The following is a 14,628-nucleotide window of genomic DNA, read 5'->3' on the forward strand; positions in this document are numbered from 1 at the left end:
TCAAATGAGAATTTCTCTGGCATAAATTCAGCGAGTGTTGCTCCTAACCCTTAATTCTGCAGAGCCAGCACAGTTTTGGCCTGTTTTATAGCCCCATTTCTAACATCTGAGTTCTGGTTGATAGTAATAACCCTTAATAATCTTCAACTTTCCAGCACTGGAGACTCCTTACTACTAGTTTTAAAGTTATGGTAAGCATTAAAGGAACAAATCACCTTGCTGTTTATGGCTTTAATGAATTTGTAGTGTTAGAAATCATGCTTAACCGCTTCTTTTCTGAATTTTTTTGCCTGTTTTTCAATTTAGGAAGAAACTTTGGATAGGAGTTATTTCTGTTTTGATGAGAGAACACACAGCACAGGTGTGCCTATGAAAGAGAGGGCAAAGCAGCCCCAGACAGACATAACTGAGTAGAAATTCTTTTTACATTTAATTTGGAAAGTAGCACATAGGTTGAAAAATAAAGCACATAATATTTAGTTCTGTCTTCTGGAGAAAACCTTTGCAAGCAAACATTCATTTAGCTCAAAGACTTTGTGACTCATTTCATATCTCTCTAATGAAAATAAACAAAATCTTTCAGTTCAGCAAAAGCAGGAATTTTTAAGCTTAGTATCTGTGTAAAAAAAAAAACACAACAAAAAAGTCATAGATTTAGGTTTTTCAATTAAAAATCACTCTAATATTTTAGTACTTTCTGGAGTGATCTATGTGACCTGAGTGAGAAGTCTGCTTTAGGAAGAGACAAATCAGTCTCTCAAAATGCCTATTTATAACCTTCTTAACTGTAATCTCTTCAGCTAGATGCAACACGGGTAACTTTGTCGACACCTGCCTTGGACCATGTGAAACTTGTCTCTGTTTTCCACTGTCATTAAAGGAAATTGCCCAAAGTACTCAGACTTAAGCACTCAAACTCAGATTTTTTTTTCTTTTTTTTTTGGGTGCAGGTATTATTGCCTCACACTGCATATTTTAACAAGAGTTGCTAGAGGTTTCCCTTTGGATAGTGGTACAAAGCTTACATTGAGTAGTTATTAATTTCCTAAATCTTTTTTTCATCCTCCTTTATCATAACACTGATTTCTTGGGGTACTATTATTATCTGATCTGAAATTCAAACTTTTTAGTCTGTATCCAGGCTATTCATTTAAATATGGAGTAAATACTCCTACAGCTCGGGATAAAATGTGACTTTTTTTTACTTCAATGACAAAACACTTGCTTTCTCTCCTACCAAAACCTGAGGAGGCGAATTTGGAGGAGGCAAATATCATGTATTTGCTAGTCTCTGCAGTGTGTTGTCTTTAAGTGAGAGGGGAGAATACCTCTGTTTGTTCAAATCACTTTATGAAATCAAGCCCTGTCAGTGTATAGGTATGGATCTTAAGGTAAGTTTACAGGCAACAATCTTTTTAAAAAATTATTAAATGAAGCCAAAAAGATGACATTCAACTTTCAAAATTCAGTTCCTTAAATTCATATTTAAGCACTTATAAGACAATATCAAAGACTATGGTTTGTTAAATGTTCACCCTTGAAAAAAAACCCAAAACTTTAATATGTCAAATGCCAGCAAATTCACCTGAAATCTAACTTCTGACACTTAGTTTCAAAAATTAGCGTCGAGACTTTGGTAATATTAAAAGTAAGAAACACAGTCCTTTCTACAGAGGATCCAGCTTCAATACTATAACATCCTGTAGCTAAAAGTGATTTTAGAATATGTTTTAGAGCCTTTAAACTTCATTTTTTATTCTTCAGAAAGGTGTACAGATCATATTGAGAAAAAATAATTCTGTAAGTTCTACTTACAGATACAGACAATTACAATTTCTTATTAAATTGTACAATTCCTTAAGTTAATGAACAGATGGTTCTGTCTACTACAATATGTGTTGAGAATAGAACTTGCACTTCTTTGCTTGTGTCTTATAAGCCTTTTTTCACATTACAATGCCATATATTTTAATTTACAAGACACTGAAAAGAGCTGCAATGCTAAAAAATGAAGATCAAATCTGAGTTGCCTTAAAACTGTGTTACCAAAAGGTTCACCTTGGAGTCCATATTCTACACACTGAGCATTTCTCTTGGAAATAAAAACCTTAAGATAAAAGAAAGAAAGGGGATGTTGGACATGCTAAGGAAATGAGGAAAGAAGAAGAAAGAAGAAAAAGAAGGAGCTCCTGGAAGCGACACCCTGTGCACTGCAGATCCCAGTTTCCATTTCTCCTCTCTTTGGGATGTTCAGTTCTAGGGAGTCTTCCAAATGCACAAAGCTCCCAGCATTGCCAGAGAGTCGGTAAGCAATATATTGACTCCCAGATATGAGTTACGTCTCTCTAACACTGAAACTTACTGCTAATTAGGGATAATGGAAGATTTATCTGCATATGTAATAATGCCAGTTTGTTCTACAGCAATCAGGATATGGGCTGAAATCTTGTGAAAGCACTGGAAAGATGCCCATTGACTTTAAAGAGATTTGGATCTGGTCCTGAAGTAGTAAAGAGAAAAAGCTTTTCCTCCTCTCCTCCTTCTAAAATAAATTGCGAATGTGATCGCACAGTCATGTTGGAAGCCAGATATTGTGGTAACAGAATAACAGATAACAAAAAGGCATCCTTATGCCTCAGGGCTCTCAGTGTGCTTATCACACCCTAACAAACACACACAAAAGGAGCAGTATTCTTGCTCACTTAAAAGATTTTTTTACCCCTATGTCTCTCATGGTTGGCTCACTGTCCTCTTGCATTACTTAGCATCATCATCCTGCCGCATCTCTACCTGACAGTCCTATGGTTTATAGAGGTAGAACTGGAAGAGGACCAGGAATCTCTTTTCCATCCCCCTGGTCAGTGCAGGGCACAGACTGGGTTACACATACAACTGCGCAGAGCCAGAGCCAAAGGAAAATTTTGTCTGGGTGCTCAAAACCTTTTTTTATCTCACCCACGCTACAATAACTTGTCCCAGTCCAACGGGAGTGCAGGGGCTGGACAGGCTTCCTGCATTGTGCTCCCAATGTCTCCTGGCTCAGGAAGTGACAACATCTTGAAATCATTTTTTTAAATGGGGGTTGATTTTAAGCAACATATTTTCCAAACTGGTTTTTTTTAAGTAAGTCTAAGTCTTTTTTTTTTCTTTTTTTCTTTTAACCTCTTGGCAGAAAATTCTGTGCAGGGTCTTGAATGAGGGACACTTGGGGCAGCCAAAGACATCATCAAACACATCATCAAACATCTGCCAGCCACCTCTGGAAGGCGGGAGCATCGCCGAGGGCTGGACGTAGGCTCCTCCATCAGCCCAGCCCTCAGCCGCAGACAGGGTCAGTAACCACAGCCCAATCTGCTGCTCTTTCCACACCAGACAGCCGCCCTTTTCCACACGGTCAGGTACACTGCTTTTGGGACAAATTTGGGGGTTTTCATCACTGGCGGTGAGGCAGTGGAAGAGAAGCTGCATCCAAATAAAGGACCATCATGTGTGGAGCTGGAGCAGAAAGGTCTCCTGCTAGCCAGGCTGCAGATGCAGGGGGAGGTTTCCTCTGTAGTTTCTCCTCCTGGATGTTAGGAGCCATTTGAAGAGCAGTGAAGTGGGCAGCCAAGGTTCCACCCCCCGCTGCCTTCCCACCTTTGTGCAGCCACTCGTGAGACTTCCTTGGCATGAGTCTGCACAACAGGGAAGAGGACTTGGCCAGCCCCAGCTGCCTTGGGCTTGTTGGCTCACCTTGCGTGGAAAATATACGAAGTGCCAAATATCATGCACCGAGGCTCTTTTGCCAGCCCTGAGCATTCAAATGTTAAGAAAAATGCTCTCAGATATCATGAGAGTGGCTTCGACCCCCTGAAATTAAAATGGGTGAGCTTGACAGTGGATGTGCAATTTTTTTCTTTGCAACCCATGGTGGGACAAATTTTCCCAAAGGGAGTTTGCTTTCCCTTGGCTTGCCGGGTGCGGTGGGGTGGTGAAGATGCTGCAAAGCACCACATGGTCCCCGCTGGTGGGACAAGATGAAGCCCTGTGCCATGGGCTACTGCCTATCATGATGCTCAGGAGGGCCAACCCAGGTTTTTCACATCGATTCAAGCTTTTTTGTGAAATTTTCCACCTCCTTCACAGACAGGCTTCTCTGGCTCTAGGCTGGTTTCCATGAGGCTGGACAGGAACGCTTCACAGCAGCTGGATGTTTTATTGCTGCCTTTTGTATTTCGCCCAGACAGCATTCCTCTGTCGATGTGCCCAGTGTTGATGATTCTAGGTTTTTCTTTGGTGTGTTGAGCACTTTTATCTTCCTGGAAAGCCACCTCCAAAGACTATGACTGGCAGGTCACTGATATTGAAGTGAGGAAGTGCTGTCGAGGACTGATCTGTGTGCGGTGAGATCTGGATCCGTGTGCCACGTGGCTCCCTTAAGAGGGGAGAGCAGCCGGGGGCAGGTCCTGACACCCAGCCTAACCTCCGCAGGCTTCCTGAAACAGGGAGGAGCTTTTAATCTAGATTTGAAGTTGTATCCAAGGACAGGAAATTCATAAGAGGTATTTGCCCAGAGACCATCTTGGTTATGGAACTGAGACTGACTCCAGTCTCAGAAAAGTTACAGCCCCACATTTCCACATCAATCTCATGTCTGTCCCATGCCTTAGCCACTTATATCAGGCAAAACTAGGCTCACATTTAGAGATTCTGCATACAAATCAGATGGTCCTGTACCAAAACCTTGCTCAGAGTAAGCGTGCATGCTGGGGACCTCGAAAGTCTTGCACCTAACCCTTGGTTTAACCTGAAGAACCAAGTGGGGAAAAGGACCCAAATCAGAAGTTTTGCATTAAAAAAGAAGGGAGAAGTGTGTCATGTGAGGCAAGCAGCAATTAGCTCAGCATCAGGGGGGCAGGAAGGGCTCAGGCTTTGGCTGTGCGAGTGCTTCTAATGAAAGAAGCATGACCAGGCTGTGTGTTTCAGCGCCTAGCTACTCATTTCACAGCAGACGCTTTCATCAGTTATTCAACGACGTCACAACACCTATCGCCAAGACTGCCCCTGAACTTAATCTAAATCCCCAGAAATCTGTTGGGAAACACATTGTTACAAGTCTGTGCATCATTACTTGGAGCTTGAGCGGGCAGGAGAAGAGTTTGAAACTTGCATTTTTGCCATTATAGGATACAGACTTCCAGCATTTCAGAACATTTTTTCTTTTTTCTTTTTTCTTTTTTCTTTTTTTTTCCTGAAATACTTGGCATCTGGTAGCCTCTAACCCTGCAAAAGCATTTAAAAACATAATGCATTTTTAAACACTATGGGGCTGTAGCTATTAGTGGATGCAGCAGTTTTGGCTGGAGAAAATGCAAATTCTTCACCTCGTCAAGTTCAGCCCCTGCCACCTGAAGCACACCCAGCCCTGCTCCATGCAGATGTCAAATGCTGTGTAAATATAGATTTGTGTTGATGCAAAAATAAAAGAATTGGAAACCAATTTTATACCAGTACCAAACAGATGAGCATCAAAAATATCTTCTAGGTTCAGGTAGCCTTTTGACTTCAAAGCACATTGCAGGTAGCAGAATGAGAGGGAGCTAAGAATTTCGTGCTCCATGGTAAGACATAAAATTATATATTATTCACCTGGAAATATTGTTTATCTTCCAAAGTCCAAAGTGAATTCACTGGAAAGATTCCAGTTAGCTTCAGCTGGCCTTAGACCAGTGTCTCAAGGAAAAGATGCAAACATTTCTTTACAATCTACTCTACCATTCACTTGAATTAGTTTGGGAAGCTAACTTGTAATTTAGCACTTAAAACATTTTAACCACTGTTACTGAGGAATTTTAAACGTAAGCAGTATAAAAAGTCATGACTCATGGACTCCTTCATAAAATCGGGTTTTTGATTGGCATTTAGATTGTCATTTTACCAAGCACGATTTCCTTTCTACGTGGGACTTCAGATTAAGAGAAATTATAATTTGTGCCTGAATATCTAGCAGAGGACTAGAAAGCATCAACTGATGTTCATAAAGCCTTATGTTAACATGAGATTTAAAGACTGTGGTAGTTTTGTTTATATGACAGTTTAGGAAGGGATTTACCTGTCTTCAGAGTATTTTCAGCTTTTAGAACTTATTTGCGAATGGCTTTATCTCCTCCTGTCTCACTACAATTACTTTTTTCTCAGGGAGAGAACATGCAAAGGCAGTAAAGGCAGAGCTACTTTGGAAAAAAAGTTTGCAGAGAAAAAATATGGTAGAACATTTTTGAGGATTTTAGAAAATTGCGCTCATTTAAACTTATTATAATATCATAGTTACAGACATGGTGGATGTTTTCTAGCAAGAACTTTCTCTTAAATGAAAATGAAACCCACAATACCATAAGCAACTGGAAGAGGAGTTAGCTTCCAGAATCTGTATTGCCCAGATAGCAACAGCTTTCGGCTGCTTAACGCTGACTATTGTCAAGCTTGCTGCTGACTTAAGGATTTGAACCAAATCCTTTCAGAAGACAACTGATTTCTCACGGTATGTTACAAAAAGTGCATTAATGAGAGAACTTTACAGATTATTTTCTATAACCTGAGAATCTGAACGAGATTTCTATTCTAAACTTTCCTTCTGGAGCTATTTCTTTTCTTTCACTTTATGCCTCTGAAGGGTGTGAGGATTTTTATTCGGTCTTTACACCTCCACCCTATCTGGATATCATCTTACACGGGATAGCTGAGGCTGGAAGTGAGTGCTGGTGGCCCTCAAGTCAATTTCAGAAAATCTGAAGGGTTGAAGATTTTTTTTTTTTATATTTTCATCTGTATTTTACAACATTTGCCATTTTCCCTTTGAAACCAAGCTTTCTAATTTTCAAGTGAATTTGGGAGTGAAATATTGATCAATTACAGAAAGGAACCCATATTTTGACACACAAGAGAATGAAGAGGCATCTGCAATAGATGAGGTCCCCAGACATGGCATGGTAAGCCACACATGTAGACAGACTTATTTTGTAAAATGAAGAGTAATTGATGGTCTCCTATTAGAGTATGTTTATTAATGATATTATCCCAGAAACAACTTTCAAGATACATTTTTAGAAACATTGCTAAAAAGCCAGGTTTTCTAAATTCAAATTACATTTTCAAAATATCACAGAACACAAATGCGGTCATAAGAGTTGATTACTTTCAGATCACGGAGGAAAAGAACTTCAATTTTCTTGACTTGTTTTCACTGCCATTTAGACAGAGCAACATCCTCTAGAACTGAAATTTCAACTTTCTGTGGCAAGTACTCCAGTTTCTGATGCAGTGAGGCAGAAAAGTTTGTGGCTTAGACTGGAGAAAGCAATTTATTTCTTTAACGACAATAGCAGTTACAGAAAAAATAATACCGAAACTGATACACAGGCATGAACAGCTCTACTCTTGTCTCTACAGATTTTCCTCAAGCAACTGAGAGCATTGTCTAAATCAAAGCTGCTATCAGCTGCTATTAGCTTATTACTCGAACATTCAAAATTGATGGATAACAAAAAAAAAAAAAAAGCACAGTATAAATCCCAGGATTATAGAGAAGAGTGACTTGGGAAAGTCAGGCAAATTTTAGTTTTAAACCTAAGCGGTTTATCCAGACATAACCTCAGTGGCTGATGTAAATTCACGTTCTGAATTTATAACCAATAATTTAATATGGAAGTATTTTGCACTAGCTGAAGTGGAGCGTTCACCCACCTCTGAACTAAGTAAAGCACCTGGGTATATAATTAGGGAGACCAAGCATTCTCCTCAAATTTCTCTTTCACTTCCTCCAAAGACCTAAGAAGTTTCCAGTCGCAAATTGCCATACTGGACAATACAAGGCAACAAACTCTAGCCCTAACCTTCCAGGCCATCCCCAGGAAGGCAAGAAACCAAGAGCTATTCATCAGCACCTTAAGGCTCGTGCTTAGGCTTCCTCTGAATCTTTGTCCTTGTGTTTAAAATAAATAGTGATATTTTCTAGGGAGCACTTAAACCTTTCAGTATTACAGCAGAATTTATGCAGTTTTGCGCTATGTCTGCAGATAGTTATTTACAGAATTGCAAGAAAAACTTTGGGTATTTAGTATCCTTTTAAAAGATCTAGATGGAGAAATTCCATGCCAGATGGGAAGAATGATACTGGTCCTTGCAGAAATTGTCCACCCTGCCAGCACCACCGCTATTTCATGAACACACCATTTGGAAAGCAAAGGGAGGTGCTGAGCAGCTCTGACGTGCACTTTCTAATGACCTCATGAAGGATTGCTTTTTCCTCTCCTTTGCTGGCCTGTCCCCTGGCCACAAAGGGCTGGCAGTGACGTGCGTGCCCTTCAGCCCTCCGGAGATGCCTTCAGGGACTCTGCTGTCAACAGAATTAAAAGGAGATTTACTGACTGATAAAATGCAAGTCCTTTTGCTGGCCCGCTCTGGAGGGAAAAATAGTTGCAGGTCAGCCGACAGCAAGTTAGGTGGAGCTGAATCCTGAAATCCCTTTCTTTCTTCTGCACTTAAGCTAGAGCACTTATTATCATGTTATTGTTGCCCCAGAAGGAACCCTAGACAGTTATTAGAATGCATCTGAAGGAATAACTGTATGAGAGCTAAAAAAAACAATTATTATTTACCCAAAGGCCTCCAACCCAAACCACGACAGAAACAAAGCCACTACATTTCACAAGACCAGCTGGAGGGAAATTCTTGTGCGTCATTTAAAAGGCCATTTATTTTTAAAATACAGGACCCTCTAATGGGATGAACGGTTCACCTCCAGCTCACTTATATAATTTCTGGCAGATTAAAATTTTGCCTTCCTTCGTGAAGACTTATGACCATTCCTCAGAGTTATGAGGGAGAAAATCCAGCAGGACCGCCTGAGTGGATGGCTAATGATAGGGTATCTTTATTTGTACTGAAAAGACTTTGTTAAGAAAGTTAAAGAATAAAAATTTCAAATATTGACCTTGCCATCAGCTTCCAAAAGTATTTTTCTTGGCAGAAGTAATTTTTAAATTCCTCCCAAATAGCCCTTTGATAATATTTTAACTTTATTTTTACATACTCCTTGAAAACAAACCAGTTTGTTGAATCTTTTTTTTCCTGCAAATTTACCATGAAGACATCCAAAACTTCCTGCAAATAAATTATCACATAGTGCAATCTTAAAGAACAGTGATTACAGCACTGGCAAAATTATCTTAGAGGTTAAAAGACCTTATTCCAAGGCAATAACTCAGCATGCTCCAATCTTTTCCTCTCAAAGCTCTAGAGGAATAGAGAGATGGGTGACCAGACTTGAAGAAGTCTGAAAATCCCAGACTGCACTACAGGAACCGTTTTTGTGATTTTGACTTCAGTTTTTCTTGTGAGACCACGCTTTGGTAAAGATACAACCTTTTACAATTAGAATTTGAGGGCTTGTAAAGAGAATTTAAGCTAAGAGTGTTACAGGTGTTGAGCAGACAAGATGTGAATCATCCCTGTACATATTTTTTAAATAACAATGTATTTGTCATTTTTTAAAAATTATTTTGTTTAAGTTGTTGAATGAAAGAGAGCATGACTGTAGGAACCACTGTACTTTTCCCTCATTTTTGAAGATATGGTGGAAGTTCAAGGGCAGCATAAGCTCAGGCAGGATGTGCTCAATGTCAAGCTTTAAGATTGCAAATTTTGAAGGCAATTAAAAGCAACAAATATAAAGCTTTTACATAAGCATTACAAAACCACTTTTTTTTCTGATGAAATTTTTACTAAAAATAAATAATCCATTCCAGAAACTCTGGTTTTGTTCAGTCAATGATCAATCAAAAAAACCAGCAACTAAAAAATTCGGTGCGTAGCCTGAAGTCAGATGCAACAGAATTACTCTGTACCTTCAGGAAAGCCAGAAAGTCAAATGCCAGTGGATTTCTCCCTGTCCCTGCAGAAAACTGTATCATCTGTCAGTGAACAGGAATCCAGCTCTGACCATGACTGTAAACTGCATGGCGCAGGAGGAGACAGACACCAAGATAAATAATTCAAACCCCATTAAAGGCTTTGTGAACAAAACCCAATACAACAAAAACTCTATCCAGCATTCAACAGACAAGTGTTTCAGTTCCCGGCACGTGAGCATGATGTGCCATGGAAAGATGGAGCCTTTGGTACCAAGCTGTGACCCAAATCCTGTGCTGCCTTCCACTTTAGGAAAAACATCAGGTGTAAGGAAAGTCTGTCACAGTAATTCCGTCCAAAGCTAACAGGTGAGGAGTCAAAATATTCCTCTACACCAGAAACCCATTTTCACCAACAGCAATGATGACTTTATATGATGGACATGGATGTTAACGAACCCCTTAATTGCTGCTTTTCCAGGTGGAAATCACTGTGGAGATTGCTTGCTCAGAGTGGCTGACATGGAAAACTACTTACCATCTTTTGCAAAGTGAAAAATTTAGCAGATAATCTTCCCTCTGAAGAGCTTTGCAGAGTTGTTTAACCATCTGCCAAATGCCTCCCAAACACTTTGCTCTGTATTCCCAAAGCTGGTCTTAGTTTAGGCATCAATTTGTTATAATCAATACTTGCGGAGCAAGCACTACGGACGTGGGGATTTATTTGAAAACTTGTTTTTCTTATCTGGACTATCCATTAACACTGTCCAGCACAATTCACACTGCAATGAATACTTTGAAGTAAAATCTGGAAGATGTGTCCACACTTGCTTTCACATCAAAAATCTGTCTTCTGTTCCAGACCTGTTGCTGACCCGCTGTGACTAATGGCAAATAGCTTAAATTGATCTTACTTACACATTTGTTGAATTATTTGTTAATATTGTTTGCTAATGTTTATCTTTTAAGAAGGAGCCCACATGCTGTGTATACAAAATATTTTTGATGGGAGGTGGTAGCTCTCAGATGTTATCTGATTTTGCAGAACAGCCAGCAGTACATCCTACTTCAGTATGAAAAAGACTCTTTAGTAAGACGTTGATTAACAACACCACCTCACCCCCCCGAAAAAAAGCCCAATAAACAACTAGGTTTGGGTATAGAACTAAAAGAAATAATGAGAACTACTGTAAAATGTTCTAATTCTGGATAAATGTAGCAATTACATCAATCAAATGTGCTTGCAAGTATTCCCATTACCTTTTGCTCATCACATTTTTTAGCAAATGTCTCCAGAAGATAGAAACCTGTTCATTAGCCAAAAATTTAAATGTTGTAACAGTTGTCTAGGGATTCGTAGGCCAAGTCAAGATAGAAAGCTAAAGCAGCTCAGAGGCTGAGAAATCTTGGACCTAAACAAGACAAAGATGCATTGTAAGATGTGAAAAACGTAGCATCATATATGGAAGAGCTCCCTTATTTTCTACTTTGTCAAATCCCAAAATTACACTATATCTTTTTAGAAGTAGAATTGTTTTCTAAATCTAAGCACAGAGCACATGAAAATTCAAGGAGAGTGAGGCATTGTCAAGCATAACACACAAACCCTTCCCATGGCTTGGCTGCTGTTTATGACAGTTGTCCTTTTCTGGGCTACATTGACCAGTCCAGATGTTCATCTTCAACATCACATCACAAAGTCCCTATGGGAACAGCTGTTATCTTGGCTACAGAGAGATGATAAACAGTACTGAGGTCCTGGACATAAACAGCAAAGTATAGACTATTGCAGCTGTATTGCAGAGATCATAGGATGTAGTAATAGATCCCTGCTCTTAGTGGAGGCTGGCGGTATTTGATAGTGGATAGGAAAAACTGACACTGGCAATGCTGGAAGCCAATTTCCAGCCTTGGGTAAAGATCCTACTGTAACAGGCTCAAAACAGGGCAGGCAAAGCCCATCGCAAGGAGCCTCCACTGACTCATAGGTGTTAGTGGTGTCAAACTTAACTGGGATCAAGGAACCGTTGCAGACATGCAGTGAATCATTCTTCCAGTTTTATTCTAGGCAAAAACTCCCCGCTCCCCCAGCCATATTATTAAAGCATAAAACAGTTCAAAAACTGCTTCAAACCAACTGCAAGACAACAAAATGTTTCCTGCCTTGACCCTTCTCTACCTAGTTACTTAGAGAAATTTGTTTCTTTCTGTCATTCTGTCTCATTCTGACTCTTTCTATTCATTTCTAGATATTACATGGAAAGACTTCACTTTCAGATACTTATCGAGAAATGTAGCATATCCAAGCAAGGCATTAAAAATGTTCCTCAGAGATGTATTTATTTCTTTTGAACAGTACATTTGCACTGGTTGGGAGAGGAGGGTTATTTTAACTAAGATTCAATAAAGGATTTGTTGTCTGATAGTGTTACCACTCTCCAAATAATCAGTAGCAGCCTATCTGCAGATGGTTTTACATCTTAATATAAAAGGATGTTTTTGTAATCCTTCCATTATCCAGAATGTGGTTATTAAAAACTCTGGAGATTTTACCAAAAAAATTAAAAACAATTATTTTAGGCAACTAATTTCATATTGAGCTCAGCATGAAGTTAGGAAACTGAATACAGTTTGGGACCTCAGAGACCTGGCTGACTCAGGCTCCTCTTGGCTTCCCAACTGTACCATGACAGATTAGGTGAGTGATCTCTGGTTTAGCATCCTATTTGTAAAAAAGACAATATTCTTTGCAAAGATTTTTTAAAATTATTTCAAGATAAAAGAAAAAAAAGAAAAAGTATGGTTTTCATACATAGAGAGCTCCCCAGAGGAACAGCATTGCAGCAAGTTCAAAAAGTTACATGGAGTAGAAGTGTGCCAGATGTGCCTGGAAGACTACACACTTCTGATCATCACGTTTCCAGTTTTTGTTTGTCTGACACTTCATCTAATCACTGTCAAACTTCAAGCTGATGAAATAATATTCATTATGCCTTGATGTTACGAGAATAAAGACAATGGCAATTCTTGTGTATAGGTGAAAACGTTCTCAAGTTCCAAAGATTGGGCGAGGGTTTTCAAGGTGTTATTGTTGTCAGCAGCGATGTCAGCTGGGGCAAATGGACAGCCAGAATTATCCACATCCCCTTGTATTTCTGATCACAGAAACCTGTGAAATAGGGTTTCTTTCCATTAGCACTTGTCAATTAATTGAACTCAGTTGTAGCACTACAGGGAACACTGTTTTCTGCTTTCACTGCAGTAAAAGGAAGCAGGGGAAAAGAGGAGATCACCACAGTAAGGTCTAGGAGATACAGTGTGTTATGCAGCTGAAAGACAGACTTGTCAGCCTCAGTTTGTTAACCATCAAACAGATGAATTACTTCAACACTCAAATGCAGAAGGTGCTGATCATTACAGGAACTGTTATTCAGCAACCCAAGCTTGCTTGATTTTGCTAGTGTAAGAATTGAAGGAGTTTTTCCATCATCTATGCTGCTTTAACTTGAAAACAAAGCACTCCCTCTAAGAGATATATGAATTTCTTCCTACACAGGCTTACTAAACATCCAGATGTTACCACCTCAGTGGCTGATATTTGACCTCCTCCTCTTAATGGTTTCCCACTTCATCTTTCCCCTGTCCTGTGTACCATCTGGTTGCAATGAAAGCATTCCAAGGGTTTGCGTGCCTCCTTGGCCCAGAAATCTTACATAAAAACCTCCTTATGCAGCTCTATAAATCTGTTAGATCTTCAGTATCTTGACCCCCTCAGCAATACCTTCCCCTGCAGGATTTTGTTCACTGATTTTTCTGGGACTGAAACTAGTGCCAGGTAGGAAATCTCTTTTATCCATGTCGTAGCAGCCTGCTGTGTTATAATGGACAAGGAAGTTCCTGAGACAATATAATTCTGTGATTAACCTCTACCCCTCAGTGTTGCTGTATCTTTGTGCAACTTTTGATGACACTCAGGTTGGGTTCTGTCTTTTCAGGACCTTTCATAGGCACTATGGAGGTTAAACTTCAGAGCTACTCCTTGTAAAACCTTGATAAGTAAATGTTCATAGTAAATTTTCAACAAAGCAAAATTTTTTTTTCCCATAATCCCCAGACTGATGCAGTTGTTAAGAGAGGCCTGAATGGTACCTGAAAAGAGCTCAAGCACACTGAACACATCCAATGTGGTGGTAATGCCTCTGAAGTTATCTAACGACCTGATTTCGGGGTAGTTCAGGGCCCTTTTGGCATAGATACCTTATTTTGCATGTGCTCTGAGACATAAACCAACCCAAACTAAATTCCATATCTCCTTTTTACTGCTTTTCTCTTTATCTTAAGGTCAAATTCTGCAAACTAAGACATGTGGGATAAATAATTTACTGGTTATGTTGCAATGGTGAGAAGAGAGAGACTAAACCAGACACTAACGCAGAAATTTTTTATTGCTGCCTTTGGATGGTAAGAATTAAACCTTTGCTTTCTGGCAATTGCTTTCAAGTGGTATTGTGCAGCCCCATCTCCCCACAGCACAACTGCCCAGGGTTTCCAGGCAGGCATGAAAAAGAGCTGTGAAGCTGTAGTTTCTTTGAAGTGGTATGGGCTCATTTTTAAAATAGCTTCGAGCCCTCATCCATATTTCCCAGTGTTGTTTCACCAGGTCGGTGATTTCCAGCTTGCAGGGCTGGATGGTACCTCAGCAGGCTGTCTAACCCACCTCTTCTGCCCCACGGCTTGAAAT

The sequence above is a fragment of the Pterocles gutturalis genome, unplaced genomic scaffold (assembly GCF_000699245.1).
Source record: "Pterocles gutturalis isolate BGI_N339 unplaced genomic scaffold, ASM69924v1 scaffold4587, whole genome shotgun sequence".
Lineage (NCBI taxonomy): Eukaryota > Metazoa > Chordata > Aves > Pterocliformes > Pteroclidae > Pterocles > Pterocles gutturalis.